Raw genomic sequence first — 16,258 nt, 5'->3', positions numbered from 1 at the left:
GTTTTTGAAAGATAAAATCTAGAAAACACCTTTAAAATTTTGAAAAATTACTTATATTATTAAAAATTCACTTGTACTATTTTATGGAGAAACACTATAGGTGATTCTTCTAAAAATACTTTTATTAACAACACTTCAAGTAAAAGTATACTCTAAATATTATAAATAAATATCTCTAATTTTATAAATATTTTCCTATCATATGTTGTTTCTTTAGAGTGATAATAACTTACCTTATCATATATAATGTATATTATACAAAATTTCTTGAAAAATACTTTGAAAAATCCAATATTTATCACATTGATATAAATACAAGTCTTCCACACCATATATAGGTGTAGCTGCCGAGAAATCACCAAGCAATTATATATACAAATAACAAGTGACACTTTTCCTCTTTGGTTTTTTTCCCCATCTAAAAAGTATAATGATAAAATTCAAGTAACTATCATGACATTTAAGTTATGTTTGATTCTCGGAAAGAATTATAGAAAGAAAAAAGATATGTTAAGGAAAATGGTTTTCTCATGTTTGGTTGTCCTATAAAAATATTAAAGAAAATAAAATGTGATTAAAATTAAATACTTAAAAACTTATGTATTTTTAAATTATTTAATTTTTATATTGTTAAGTTAAAATAAGTGAAATGAGTTTGAAGTAGCAGACAAAAATAATTTATTAACTTTAAATCTAGATTAATTTTCTTTCAATTTTTCTTTTCTTCTTTTTTCTTTTCCTTACGGTTTTTCTCAAATTTTCCATGAACCAAACAAAACTTTAGAAAATAAAGAAGAAAATAAATGAAATTTCTCACATTCAAGGAAGGATAAATTTTACTAGTATTAAAACCTTGATGACAAATGATGAAGATCATAGATTCATATACATAGTTGTAAACTAGTGGAGAGATTTTTTTTTCTAGGACTAATGATATGTTTGGTTGAAAGAAAGCATCAAGGAAAAGAAAAAGATTACAAAAAAGAAAAAAGAAAAAGAAAAAAAAGGATATTTTTATTTGATTTACTATGAAAAATTAAAAAGAAAATGAAATACAACTAAAATTAGTTAAAATTTATATATTTCCAAATTATATAATTCTCAAATAAAGATAAAAAAAAAATTTTTAAAAATATATAAAAATGCTTTATTAATTTTATTTTTTCTTTATTATTCTATTAGGTGTTTTTCCTCGAACTTTGTAAGAATCAACAATAACATAGAAGTCTAGTTGTGATCATTCCAGGAAGTGATGCAATTGACTAAGTAGTTTTTAAGGAAAATATGCAAGGAAGCTTCTATTTGAGAAATTTGACCATGATTGATTGTCGGTTTGAGATCATTCTTATTTCTATTTATAAATAAACTTATTTATGATATAATATAGTAATCGTATATTATCAATTGGGGTTTTATAAACGGAGTTGTACACTTCATTCTAATGATTCAACTAAGTCAACCATAAATTATTTGATAATATTAATTTGGATCCCCAAAAATAAAATGGATCTAATTGCAATTCACTCTCCAAATTGTTGATGATGATCCATCGAGGGCGAGAATGGGGGACATCCTAGTGTATTAAATCTATGAAAGTGAAAATGAAAATGAATAAATATAGTTAAAAAAAACCTCAAATATAAAATATTTAAGAGAAAAAACATTTGAAGTTATTACCCTTGTTTAATGTGATGAGTAAATGACTTGTACAATATATTTCATGTTATTACATAGTTTGAAGAAATAAGTAAAATGAATGTGAAGAAGCATGTAAAAATAATTTATTTTATTTTAACCATTTTTTTTCTCTATTTTCTTTATCTTGCATTTTCTCTCACAATTTTGTCTATAAGTGATTTTTTTTATAATAAAAGTGATTTTTTTATATTTTTAAAAGTGTTTCATAAATTTTTCCAAACACCTAATTTTTTTTTTTTTAAAAAAAAAAACACTTTTTACGATAAAAAATATTTTCTAAAATCACAACTAAACAGAATCTAAATAATTTTATAATATAAAAGTTTCTAACTAATTTTTAATTATATTAAATTTTCTTTTTCATTTTATATGGTAAACCAAGTATATGAAAATCATTTTCTCTTATTCAATAAAAAAAATATTATGTTGATTAGGAAAGGGGTATCAAGATAAAAATAAGTTTTAAAAAATATATAAAAATGCTTTATTAATTTTATTTCTTTCTTTATTTTCCTATTAGGTGTTTTTCCTCAAAATTTGTAAGAATCAACAATAACATAGAAGTCTAGCTATGATCATTCGAGGAAGTGATGCAATTGACTAAGTAGTTTTTAAGGAAAATATGCAAGGAAACTTTTCTTTGAGAAATTTGACCACGATTGATTGACAGTTTCATATCACTCTTATTTCTATTTATAAATAAAATTATTTATGATATAATATAGTAATTGTATATTATCAATTGGGGTTTTATAAACAGAGTTGTATACTTCATTCTAATGATTCAATTAAGTCAACCATAAATTATTTGATAATATTAATTTGGATCCCCAAAAATAAAATGGATCTAATTGCAATTCACACTCCAAATTGTTGATGATGATCCATCGAGGGAGAGAATGGGGGACATCCTAGTGTATTAAATCTATGAAAATGAAAATGAAAATGAAAATGAATAAATATAGTTAAAAAAAACCTCAAATATAAAATATTTAAGAGAAAAAACATTTGAAGCTATTACCCTTGTTTAATGTGATGAGTAAATGACTTGTATAATATATTTCATGTTATTATGTAGTTTGAAGAAATAAGTAAAATGAGTTTGAAGAAGCATGTAAACATAATTTATTTAATTTTAACCATTTTTTTTCTCTATTTTCTTTATCTTGCATTTTTCTCTCAAATTTTCATCTATAAGTGATTTTTTAATAATAAAAGTGATTTTTTTTTATATTTTTAAAAGCGCTTCATAAATTTTTTCAAACACGTAATTTTTTTTTATAAAAAAAAACACTTTTTACGATAAAAAAAATTATTTTCTAAAATCACTACTAAACATAATTTAAATAAATTTATAATATAAAAGTTTCTAACTAATTTTTAATTATATTAAATTTACTTTTTCATTTTATATGGTAAACCAAATATAAGAAAATCATTTTCTCTTATTCAATAAAAAAATATTATGTTGATTAGGAATGGGGTATGAAATATTGGATTACCATATTTGATTCCTCATAACATATAAATTTTTAATTTTCTAAGATATAAAATCCCTTAGATTTGAAAAAAAAATCTCATAGAATCTTCATTTCCCATTTAAAACTAATTAAGATGAAAAAAAGGGTGAGTAATTTAGATTAATTCTTAAGTAGCTCCCAATATTTACCATACCAACATTTTAAATTCCGAAATTGAACCAAAAGTTGAATGAAAATTTCATATCGGTTGCATTTTGTATAAATACTTTAAAAAAGATTCCTAAAAGCAAAAAATAAAAATAAATGTAAAAGAATTTGATTTATTATCTATGATAACTTATATTACATAAGAAAGAAAGTTCTTAATGTTATATAAGGATAGGTCTCTCTTAATATTATAGACACATTTTAAAAGCGTAAGAGCCCCTTTGGGCTGAGAACGGATAATATTTACATAGTTGAGAGTAGGTCGCTATAAAATAGTATTAAAGTCGATTGATCTTGGATCTCGGTGTGGAGGTTTGTTTGATTCCATGAAGGGTGTCTATTTGTTTGACCCTATAATCTCATGAGACGCCTTCTTAACAATTGTAAATATGTTTTTAAGTCATGAAGACTTATTTGGGTTCGGATTAGATAATATCTACATGATTGGAAGCAGACTACTACATTATCAACTTCTATATATATATATATAAAATAAAATTTAATTAAATTTGAACACCTTTAAATTAGAAAAAGAAGGTTTTACAATAAATAATAATATTGCACTTTTTGTTGTATAGTATTAATCTATCAAAACCGTACGAAAAGAGGTTATTAATGTTTAATAATATATAAACCAACTTCACGAATAGGGTAAAAAAAAAATTGCTTAAAAGAAATAATATTATCCTAATATCTATATTAAACTTTTTTTTTTAATTCAAAAATTTTTAAGACAAGATTATCCGAATGCATTCAAAGATGTTTGGCATTTTTCTTAGGGATTTAGTATAAGGTATATAAGTATTTTAATTCATTTAAATGACATGCTTTGATGTGATTAGTGTAATATTGCTTACAAAATACTTTGACAAATCCAATATTATTTGTTACATTACTATAAGTAAAAGTCTTCCTCTAGATATATAGCGTTGTAGTTACCAAGAAATTACGGGGGAATTGTATCTACAAATATCAACACAAGCTTGAAAGGTCCAACGAGACTTTTCCTCTATCTTTTTCTTATCCAGGATGGATGAATGATCAAATCCAAATAGCTACCCTGAAGAATAGTTTCCAAGGAAAATGTGCATGAAAACTTCTATTAGATGGATTTCACCCCCAAGAGGATGAGTAGACCTTTTTTTTTTTTTTTTTTTTTTTTTTTTCTATTTTTGAAATTTTAGTGAATTAAATTTATAGAAATGACAAATAAAATCACTTTTTCTTTCCTTATACTTTTTCTCTCTATTTTCTTTTCCTCGCATTTTCCCTCAAATTTTATAGGAACCAAATGAAGCCTTAGGTTATGTTTGGTTCTTGGAAAGTATTAAAGAAAGAAAAAAAAATGTTAAGAAAAATTATTTTATCATATTTGGTTGTATAAAAAATTCTAAAAAAAATTAAGTGTAATTAGAATTAATTAAAAACTTATGCATTTTGTAATTATTTTATCTTTATAATGACGAGTTAAAATAAATTTAAAGTAGTAAACAAATATAATTTATCAACTTTAATTTTATCTTTATTTTCTTTCACTTTTTATTTCTTTTTACTTTTCTTCACTATTTTTTCTCCTTTATATTTTCCCTTAATTTTTTTCTAGAACCTCCCTCAAATTTTTCAGAACCAAACATAGATTAAACTTTCTGGATGATCGGATGTCAAGGTCATAACTAAAAATAAAAATCTTAAATACGAAGAATATTTAATTGTATATAAACAAAGAAGCTTCCACATATTTTATTGTATCACAACTATCAAAAACTCAAGCAAAAAAAGGAAAAAAAGCTGATTAATTCAAAAGTTCGATCAAGAACTTTTCCACCTATAAGAACTCAATATCCAAACAGGCCGCCCTTAATTGGCTCAATGTTTAAACTGGGCCACAGTTGGCTCCCATGCATGCGTGGCAATATGTATTAAACCCAGCACAACCCATATCCCTTCTCATGCATTGGGAAAACATATTAAGGAAAATTCAAAGGAAAAATGGCAAAAAAATATTTCTCTAAAATTGTTCAACAGTGATGATGCACTCCAAGAGGACCTTTCTCGATCTGATTAGGGCCCAAGTTGGGCTAAAAGCAAAGGGGCATATAGAAGGAAAACTCCCTATCAAAGCTACCAGAGTGTTCATTGGAGTAAATATTGGCCTTTGCTCTTCTGGCTGTGCTTTATCTTGTTTTAGACTTCCTACATGGCCTTTAAAGAAATTAATGGATGCGTCTAATGCCAACTTTTGGTAGGGTCATTTACGAGATGAGCCAAAGATGAAAAGCAAAGTGGGTTACTACAACACCAAAGAAAAGATAAGAGTCTCATCATGATGAGAAGGCTCGGATGAGAGTCTCATCATGATAAGAGAGTTTTTTATGAGGAATCCTATTGGGCCTATGAATAAGTTATTCCCCTCTTCTGTGAAGCACCAAGGAAAAGAAAAGATAGTTTTGTTTTATGAGTGTTATCTCCTCTCTTTCTTGTATCTTGTATGAGGCTCATGAGTTGTACGTGGGTATACCCAATTGACATGTCTTGACTACTGGAAGACACGTTCAGAGATCCTTGGCCTTTTTCTTGGGGACTTGGTATGAGGTATGTAAGTGTTTTTTATTTCTTTAAATTACATGCTTAGATGTGAATGGTCGGTCGAAAGTGCTTTGACATTACACTTTTCTTGTATGCAAAAGTATCTTTAAACTTCCAACATGGGTATGAGAGCCACATTGCTATCTAAAATTTGTTCCTCATATTTTGTCTTCGATGCGAATTAGTTTTTCTTTTTCTTTTTTTTCATTTTGAAAGTAAAATGTAGAATTAGACAAAAATGGTATAAAACTCTCATCATAAGCCTTTTTTTATTATTATTTTAAAGATAACATTTATAATTTTTTGATAAAGTGAGAGATATTTTTAAGTTTTCAAGTAAATTGAAAAAACAATTAATATCCATTTGGAGGAGAGGGGGAGTAGGTGGGACTTTTTTGTCTTAACAATTTGTGCCAAAGTGACACATGTCATTAGAAAATTTACCCTATGTGTTGAAGCCTTTGCGTCATCGGGGCTACCGCAGTTGCCAGATGGATGCGCCTTTTCAACTGAAGATGATACCTGCTTTAATCAACCTGCAAAAGATGTCCGGACAAGGAGTCCAGACACATCATCCGATGGTTTTGTTAGCCTTCTCTCCGATTTTCAATCTCTCCTCTTTATTGAGTAAGAAAGCTTACCTTCTCTCATTGTATGAGGGTTCCCTTTATAGTGTCAGAAGCTCTGTCCCCTTGAATGGTGGGAAGACTTTTTGGCTTGTTATGATGGCGTTGAGGTGGTGACAAAGCTATCATTGTCCTGCAGGCGGTTGTCAGAAATTGTGGGAGGGATGACTTGCCATCATTCCTGTCCTTTCGCTCTGCAGGCGGCGGGGTGTAGGCTGCGATAGGTTGCCTGAAGTAACTCAGGATAGTCCCGTCGAGAGTGTTTCTGGCAGTGTAGACAAGGATGGCCCGGGTTTCGAGGCCAAGGCTTTTGGTTGAGTCGCTAGCGCTGGGTCCGGACAATATGTCTGGACAAAGGAGGGGGTCATCCGGATGACGGGTTTGAGAGTGCCGTATGCTCCCCTGAGGGAATCCGGACAGAGAGTTGATGTGCCACATGTCCCATGGAGGAATGCTCTGTGGGATTGCCACGTGTGCGTTTGGGGGTAGTCCCTACACTATGGACCTTCGAAAATTTTTGCAAGATTTATTTGTGCTTTATTTTAATTTTTAATAGTTTTTAATTATTAAGTTAGTTATTTTTCAATTTTGGAGAGCATGTATATTATAGAAAAATTTATCGGAGGATATTCTAGATTGATGTATGTGAATTATATATATATATATATATATATATATATATATATATATATATATATATATATATATATATATATATTCATGCAAAATTTAAAGGGTATTGTAATAAATGCAATAATTTAGCATAAAAAAATTAAATAAAAAATGTGGGAATTAACTTTAAAAATATTTTCTATGAAATTAATTATTTGGAACTCAACCAAAATTAGTAAAAGATTTAAGTGATGCAAGAAATGATCAAGATAGCTTGGTTCTTTTTTGTATCTTACTACTAATGAATTTATTAATTTTTTCTAAGATTTGCATGATAAAATTATGTTAGGAAAATTAATGTTGCATTTTTTACGCATTGTCCAGACTAATAGCCTCCAAAAACATAACCTCGACAAGGGAGAGATATTGAATGGTCATAATTACAATATATGACATCTCCAAGATTCAATATTTTCTAGATGAATTAAAAGGTTTTAAAAAGCTTACCAATCAATGATTGAACCTGAGCATAAAAAAACTATTCTACACAACTTTGATATGGAAGCTTACCAAAATTGGCAAAAGAAAAAGATCGTTGTGTGTGCCTTACCATGCTAAGCATAATCAAAGGTATCAAATTGTGTGGACCGCTGTTAATAATAAATTTGGTGGAACCTCTACTACCATATTGTGTGCATTGATCTTTAAAGTTGACACTTTAAGATGTGCTCAAATCAAATTAAGAAGCATTTTCTTATAAAGATATCAACTATAATCTACAAATTGAAAGCAACTAGAAACAATTTCATCAATGAGCAATAGGTCCAAGCTAGCATTTGTTTTCTAACTTGTAGGAGCATAAGAAAATCTATTTGTACATACAATGAGAACAGTAAAATGTTCAATGGCTTGTTTTATCATTTGGAACTTGAAGTTGAGTGCTTAGAAATTGCTTAGGCTCATAGCTCCATCTATATAGCAAAGGGAAGTTCACACAAGGGCTTCAACTCTAGGTGTAATAACTTCAAAAAAGCTACCTAAAGGAGAAAGATTAATGATGAATCTGAGTCTAATAAGACTAAAACCACCAAGCATAAATGAAGCAATTGTGATGGAAGAATCACAAAACTAGTAAAGCATGCTTCAATCATTGTAAGGAAGTAAATATGCTTGCAAAGAAGTATTGGAGGCCTACATGCTTAACCAATCAATTGCCCGATTGAAATGGAAAAGTCATCACGACTTATTGCCAATTAAAGCACTCAATGGGGGCACTTTTGATTTACCTTCTAGTCGATTGCCCAAGGACCCTTAGCCTCTAATTGAACTCAGTTTGCAAAATTTTGCACTTATACCTAAAGCTCAAATACATAAATCAAAGGTTGTTTTCATGTGAAAAACACTTCACCCAACTTTTGAAAAGATTTAAAAACAATTTAATTTTAATTGGACAAGATTTGGAGTGTTAGATGTTTTAATGAAGAAGTGCATACAATCCTAATTTAGTACACCCAAATCTTATAATAAAAATCCTAAAAATTAATTTTGACAAACATTCCCTTTGATTCTTCTTCTTCTTGATTTCCTTTTTGACTTCATATAACTTCTTTTTAAAGGATCAAAGAAAATTTTCTTACTTATCAAAATTGAAATAATATGTTAAATCATATATTTGATTTGTTATCATCAAAACAAGAGATTAACCAAACTTTCATCTAACATTTATTAGAACTTTGTTTGGGAGTTAGTTAACCTTCTACCAAGGTGAAAGATAATTAGGAATGAGTTGGTTTTTAAGGTCAAACACAAGGTAGATATTTCAATTGAGAGGTATGAGGCATGCCTTGTGGCAAAAGGATATACCTAGAGAGAGGATGTAAACTATGAGCAAAACTTCTCACCCGTTGTGAGGTTTGATTCAATGGATCTCATTCTAGCAATTTTCACACATTTGGATTTGAACTTACAACAAAAGGATGTTAAAATTGCATTTCTCAAAGATGAAGAACTAGCTGAAGAGATTTATATGGTTCAGCTGATTGGTTTCATGACGAGGGGATATAAGTAAAAAAGTTGCAAGCGCCAAAAGTTCATTTATGGCTTAAAAACTTATATAGACAATGATGAAATAGATTTTATCAAGTCATTATCACTGATAGGTTTGCGATGGTGAAAGAAGACCCTTGAATGTAAGTTAAATGGTCCAAGATCCTCATCTTTCCTTTATATGTTGACAACATTTTGTGGCTAGAAGCAAGAAGGAGATGATTGTCACCATCAAAGGGTAGCTATCCTCGACTTTTCAAATGAAAGATATGAATGAAGCAAATTATATGCTCAAAATTATGATCTTAAGGAATAGTTCAAGAAGGCCTCTCAGTTCATTTCAAGATACTTACATCAAGAAGATTATTGAACAGTTCTAAATGCAAAGTTACAAACCCATTGATACTTTTGTTGATAAAGGGAAGACCTTAAGCCTAACTATATGTCCTAAGATTTTAGAAAAAAGAAAAAAATAAAAGAAATTATGACTCAAATTTCTTATGGTAGAACACACCATTGGCAACTTGATGTATATTACGATATGTACCTGTCTTAATATCTATTGCATAGTTGGGTTAATTAGTAGGTTACACTCAAGATCTTGGCTTTGTTCCTTGGAAAATAATGAAGCAAATACTTTGATATCTTAGAGACATAGTGGATTGCACACTATGTTATTAGGGGTTTGATTTGCGCTTGGTTGGTTGTAGTAATGTTGATCAGGCTAGCAATTTAGGTGAGTGCAAATTGACATTTGGTTGTGCTTTTTTGCCTAATGATGCCATGTCTTAGAGCAATAAAAACTAATCCTTTATGACATTGTCCACCTTGAATTTAGAGTATATTACTTGTTTAGCTATTGTTCAGAGGGGTGTTTTGTTGAGAAGGTTCTTTCATAAGCTTGACATTGTTACATGCACTTTTGAGCTAATTATGATATATTGTGATAGCTTGATGGCTTACCTAAAGGAAGCTTCCCACGTATTATGGTTGAACTAAACACATTGATATCTAACATCATTTTATAGGAGACATGGTTACACATGAGGAAGAATTCTTGGAGCACATATCAAACCACATCGTTGTAGATCCACTGACTATGTCAATACACAAAGATGTTTATTAGACTCATGTTAGGAGTATAAAATTATGTAGATTGCAATTTCATATCAAATTATCTAGTTGACTATTGTTCTTAGACATTCATTTATTAATGGGATATTATATTTATTCATTTCTCAATCTTATGTGATTGAGATACAATTACATTTTTATTGGCTCACACATAACTTCACCATGTGTTTTGTATCATAAGTAAAAAGATATGCTAACATGTAGAGTCCAACTTATTCACAAGAGCCATTACCTTTGGCACTATATATGGAGAACAAAGATGAGACACAATAGATCCCATGCACATAGATAGAATGCTTGGATCTAGGGATGGCAACGAGGCGGGTTTGGGACAGGTTGCCCCTATCCCAACCCCGTCCCATTTATTTAAAACAATTTGCATTTTTGTCTAATTTAAAAAATTAAATTTCTCATATCCATCCCACCTCGTCTCGTTTAAACTTTTTTTTAAAATTACTTTTAAAATTTTTAATTACATTAAAATAAGTATATTTTATAAATAATTAAATTATCATATTTTATAACTTATTTTAATAAAAATTATTTTTTTATTATCTATATATTAAAAATAGTAAAATAAAAATTAATTTAATTTAATTTTAAAAAGTAATTTAATATATAATCGGGGTGGGGTGGGGTGGGGTGGGGCAATACCCGAACCTGCCTTGAACCCATCCTGTGTTTTAAAAAAATTCTCAAACCTATTTTAAACCCGTTTAGTTAAAATTCAAACTCGTCTCATTAGGGACGAGGTGGGGCGGGTACCTGAAAAAACCCGCTCCATTGTCATCCTTGGATCATTATGTTTTATATATCACTATGGATAGCTCTATATGAGGTTTGTGATTATGATGATGGAAACTAAGAATGGAGAGACCTATAATCCATACTTAGCATGTGTATAAGCTCTCAATACAACACTCGGATCAACAAGCATACAAAGGACTCAAGTCAATAATTTGATGTTATTAGACTAAGATTCATATGATGTTTGGAGATATGATACACTCATTTTGGAGAGCTCCACCTTAGCATATATTTCATATATATTATGTGTACTTCACGACTACAGGAGAAAATAAGTGAATGATCCATGTACCTCATTGTGTGAGTTCTTATGGATCTTTATAATCACTTTTTATGCCTTTTGTGTCCCTCAACTATGTGATCACGAGCCAAAGGTTTGGTGTATGCTACTTTAATATGTTGCCTATACGTGGTCATGATTTGGTGCGACCTAAGGGGATAATACTAGGAATGCAACTAGACTAAAATTGAATGCATGTAAAGGCAAATGGAAGACTATTTAGTATTACATCCAAGTCTTATACTCATTGTTGGTAATTTATGTTGCAAACTTGGTTTTGCAATATAACTATGAGGAGACTATTGGAAGCATGACTCTAAAATATTTTCGAGAGGGATCGGATATGCTTAATTTGATGTAGCTAAATGGGTCTAAGGCATATTAAGGCATTTTTTGTTGAACTAAATATGTCTATGCATGGCAGATTTGATAAAGTACTCCTAATTTTCCTTTATGTGCTTGGTGGTCACATGATTTATTAGTCGATATGGACCAAGATGACGAAGAGATTAATGGGAAAGAGTTGCACATCTACCTTCATGCTCACTATGGGCAAGTAGGAAATGGACTTCATTTTCTTGTGAGAGTTTCCCAAAGTGGGCAAATCCACCAATTTGCCAGCCCTCTTATAAGATGGTCATCAGATGGAGTCCCTCTGATGACAAGGCTGTCGGATAAGAGCCCCATCATGATAACTATCTGATATGGGACTCCATTCAATTGAGCTTGCAAAAGTCAATTCCTCTCCCCTTTCAAGAGCACTAGTGAAAAAAAAACGGTACTCTTATTTTTTGAGTATTGTCTCTCTCTCTCTCTTGCATTCTATATAATGCTTCTGAGTTGTGGGCATCTGTGGTTATTCTAATCTTTCACTACTGCGGCATAATTGTCTGTAATATTGGAAGGCATATTCAGAGATCCTCAACCTTTTTCTTGTAGACTTCGTATGAAATATATATGTAGTGGTTTGATGTTGTACTCTTCTCTTAAATAGGAGTTTTTGTAAATTACCAACAACTTTAAATCATACAAAAAGCAAATCAAGGATTGCAGTTGGCAACTGGGCCATAGAGCTTCACTGAAAAGGCTTTGAAAGCAAACTAGGGGTTCTTGAACTTGAATGCAAAGCATAACGTTATATAATGAAAAAACTTGGTGATGGATGGTAGCTAGATGGAGATCATGGAGCTGGGCATCGAAGTGCAGCGCCTTTAGGATTCTAGACCTCTACTTTCTAGGCTGCCAAATGTCTGAAACATGGCGATCATGTTGAATATGTGTCCTGCATGCTTGAAATGAAAGGCAAATGGTACGATATCTGAGTGATAAGAAATCAGGTGAAAGTAGTCCAATAGGTCAATGGAAGGATCCTATCTACGTCGTATCAAATATTGACAGAAAGAGAGTGTAGTGCAAGATGATGAGGAACTATATTTGGAATAAGGGAGTACTATGAGATCAAACACTTGACGTGGGAGATGTTGTAGGAAGACAATTTCATTGAAGAACTTCACCAATTGGAGATTATCCAACTTTCTCCTAATGCAAGGTTGAATCAGATACAATTAACCCGCTTGTCACACTCATCACTCACCTCTTTGCTTTTCAACTTGACGTAGAGAGATTTGTCGGTCACTTTCTGGGAATGTTGAACATCTTTTGATCAGCAAATGGAGAGGAACTGGAGGAACATTTGAAGAACAAGAAATGATACCACATTCATAATATGAGCCAACTTACTTGAATAATGCCATAAATACTACTTCAAATTAATCAATTCTGCAGAAACCTTTGTGAATTTTTGAGAGCTTGAGCATGCAGCACGCAGATTTCATACATCACGACAATCAAGAAATGCACCCATGCACTTGTTTCAACTGATCAGTATCCACTATTCATCAACCTAACTCAAATATATTACTACTGTTTCATATATACTTTGTGTAACTTCAGTCTTATATGATGCAGCACTCTCCGTAATCCCATGTTTTATGGCTGTCGGCCTAGTGGGTTGTCTTTGTGTTCACTTCATCCTAATCTCCAAGGTGTTGTCAACATCCCTGAGAAGAAAAATTAGGAACAAACATAATCATAAAGATATTCAAGTTTGAGTGCTTTTTCTCAATAGCACATAAATAATTTGGTGGGTCTGGCTTCATTCATTCTCTCCATGAACTTGAACATGATTAGGCTGAGACCCAATACTAATAATGGGGTGCCCAATTTTCAGACAAGTTGGTTGAGTGGAACAACATCCATGTTCGCCCAGATTTGGCACTCCCAATACAAATCAACAATGGTTGACTCATCCATATCAACTCTCAGTTGGGCCTACCAATGCTATTAAACAGTACAGTTTAAGGATGTAACATGGCCTACTGCAACTGATCCATTTGACCTAATCACATGATCTTATATGACAGCATTCTTCCAACCTCGAGATGTCATTTCATGGCGCAGATTCGAACAGGAAGATTTGTGTTTGGACACCTAAATTCACCCCGTTTACACGTTACTGTCAATAATGCAATCAGAGTTGTGAACAAAAACTTGCTCTTTTCAGGTTCATATGGTTGGAAATCTGGGAGCCAAGGGAGGCTTGTATTGAAGCGTGGTGCACAACCCCAAGAAGAGATTAGTGAAAATGAGGCATCACTCCTGACTGCAGCATCAAGCAACTTAACTAAACCATGTTAAGTATCTTGCCTAATTACGAAACCAAGCATATCTTGGCTCCTCACACTGATATATACAGTTGCGATGGAAATCACAATGTGAGGAGAGTGTGACAGTTAAGCCATCAGTCAACCTAAAGGCTTAAGCAATTAGGTAATAGTTAATATCGGCCTTGTTTGAGATAACTTCCGATTTCTTACATTAGCAGAAAGTTGAAGTTAAGTAAGAGTCATAATTCTTAAAAGGGAAAAAATAACTTCGTACATAAGTCGAAATATAATAGATTGAGCTTATAAAAAAGTGTTTTAACTTGTCAAAAGTCAATCCAAACAAGACTATCGTATGCTAGATTAACACCTTCAATATCGTGTGCGGCCCTCCATATGGCGTGTGATTTCATGCTTGCACTATAACAAATAAGACATATTGTTAACACCTCCATAATGTGTGACTTCATGTTTGGACCATAACAAGTAATAGCTAGCATTGTATACTAGATTGACATCCTCCATATCATGTTTGGATCCATGCTTGCACACTCAGGAATAAGCCGTTTTGCCACAAATATTTTTGGGACAAAAAGTTGGTTTTCCTCAACTTAAAAATCTTGAAGGAGAAGCTGATAGCTAGAAGCATCAATGATAGAAGCTAGAGCTGTCATCAAGTGACACAAACTATGATGTTCATTCTTGTTACTAATAATAGCAAAACCTCTCTATGACACTAATCTTGGAGACAACTTGGTCTCTTGCAAGGCAAGTTAAACACTTGAACAACTGTTACCAAATGGCAAACTGAATTGCAAAATTTACTTAAATGCTTAGTCTTTTTAAAGAGTGGCATCACCCCCATTGTCAATTCTCAAGAATTTTGTAGCAAAATTTTTACCTACTGCTATCTTTTTCAACCAGTTGGCACTACTTGTCCTCATTCATTAACCCATTTTTCCCTGCCAAAAAGGGCCGGATTTTTCAGTTGGAATTTGCTTTTGAATTGAATCTGCTTCCCCATTCAAAAAACTGAATTTTTTTTCAGGGTGGCAACCAACTTCTTGGTAATCAAAGGGACAGCATAACAGGTAAGAAAGTGATTGAGCATCCCACAGGTGCATCCATCCAATACTCTTTGCTTATAGTGGAGAAAAAGGCGAACTATGATTCCTAGATCGGGATAGGTTGAGAATTGCTAGTAAGAGCCCAAAGACAGCTTTAGCTCCTAGGATACAAGCACTTTCCAATTGCCCCAAGTACTTCTAAAGTGTTTTTAGCACAACTTACTTAAAACTGGTCTCAGATAAAAGAGAAGAAGAAAAACAAAGCTGCCATGCCCAGTAAGATTATTCCCAGGGAAAGAGAATCAGATTTCCTTGAAACCAAACAGACCCAGTAAGGGTAGAGAAGGGAATTTCCTTGCCAAAAACTAAACAGAAAGAAACAAAAGCAGAAGTGTGCAGCAGACTCAACCACCAATGAGGAAACAGCTTTGGGTCTCACCCCATGGAGCAGTGCCCATACGTGTCAAATAACCATAACATGACGGCTCATGCTTATCCACTCACTTTTGCCAGGTTGTTGTTTTACCTTTTGTTACGAACTCCTAGGCCACAGTTTGATATTTTATAATAATTAATAAGAATTGGAAATGAAATGAAATGAAATGCAGGGAAATGATACCACAACAGCCACACACAGAGACACCCACTCTGACTCACACACATTCACAAGCCCACAGAGCCCTAAAGATTCCTGCGTCGTGCACTTTTGTCATACGTGTGGCATCACATCTACTTTTAGATCTGTGCATGTCCTTTCCTGTCAAAGCCTAAGAGCAGAGAGAGAGAGAGAGAGAGAGAGAGAGAGAGAGGAGAGGTAAAATAAAGGCAAGGTTGAAGATGAAGAAAGTGGCATCACTCACATGGGTGTTGGTGGATTGAGCCCACACAACCTGGCAATAGATAAATATGGAGGACCCATATGCAGTGTCAGCACCCATGTGACAGTGTGTGTGTGATTGTGGCCCTTCTGCTTTCCCCTCCATGAAAGGCAGAAAAGAAAGAGAGGGAGACCCCACAAATGATACAAGGGCAATAAAAGAGAAAAAAAAAC

This window comes from Vitis vinifera, chromosome 13 (genome assembly GCF_030704535.1).
Source record: "Vitis vinifera cultivar Pinot Noir 40024 chromosome 13, ASM3070453v1".
Lineage (NCBI taxonomy): Eukaryota > Viridiplantae > Streptophyta > Magnoliopsida > Vitales > Vitaceae > Vitis > Vitis vinifera.
Note: the sequence above shows the minus strand (reverse complement) of the source record.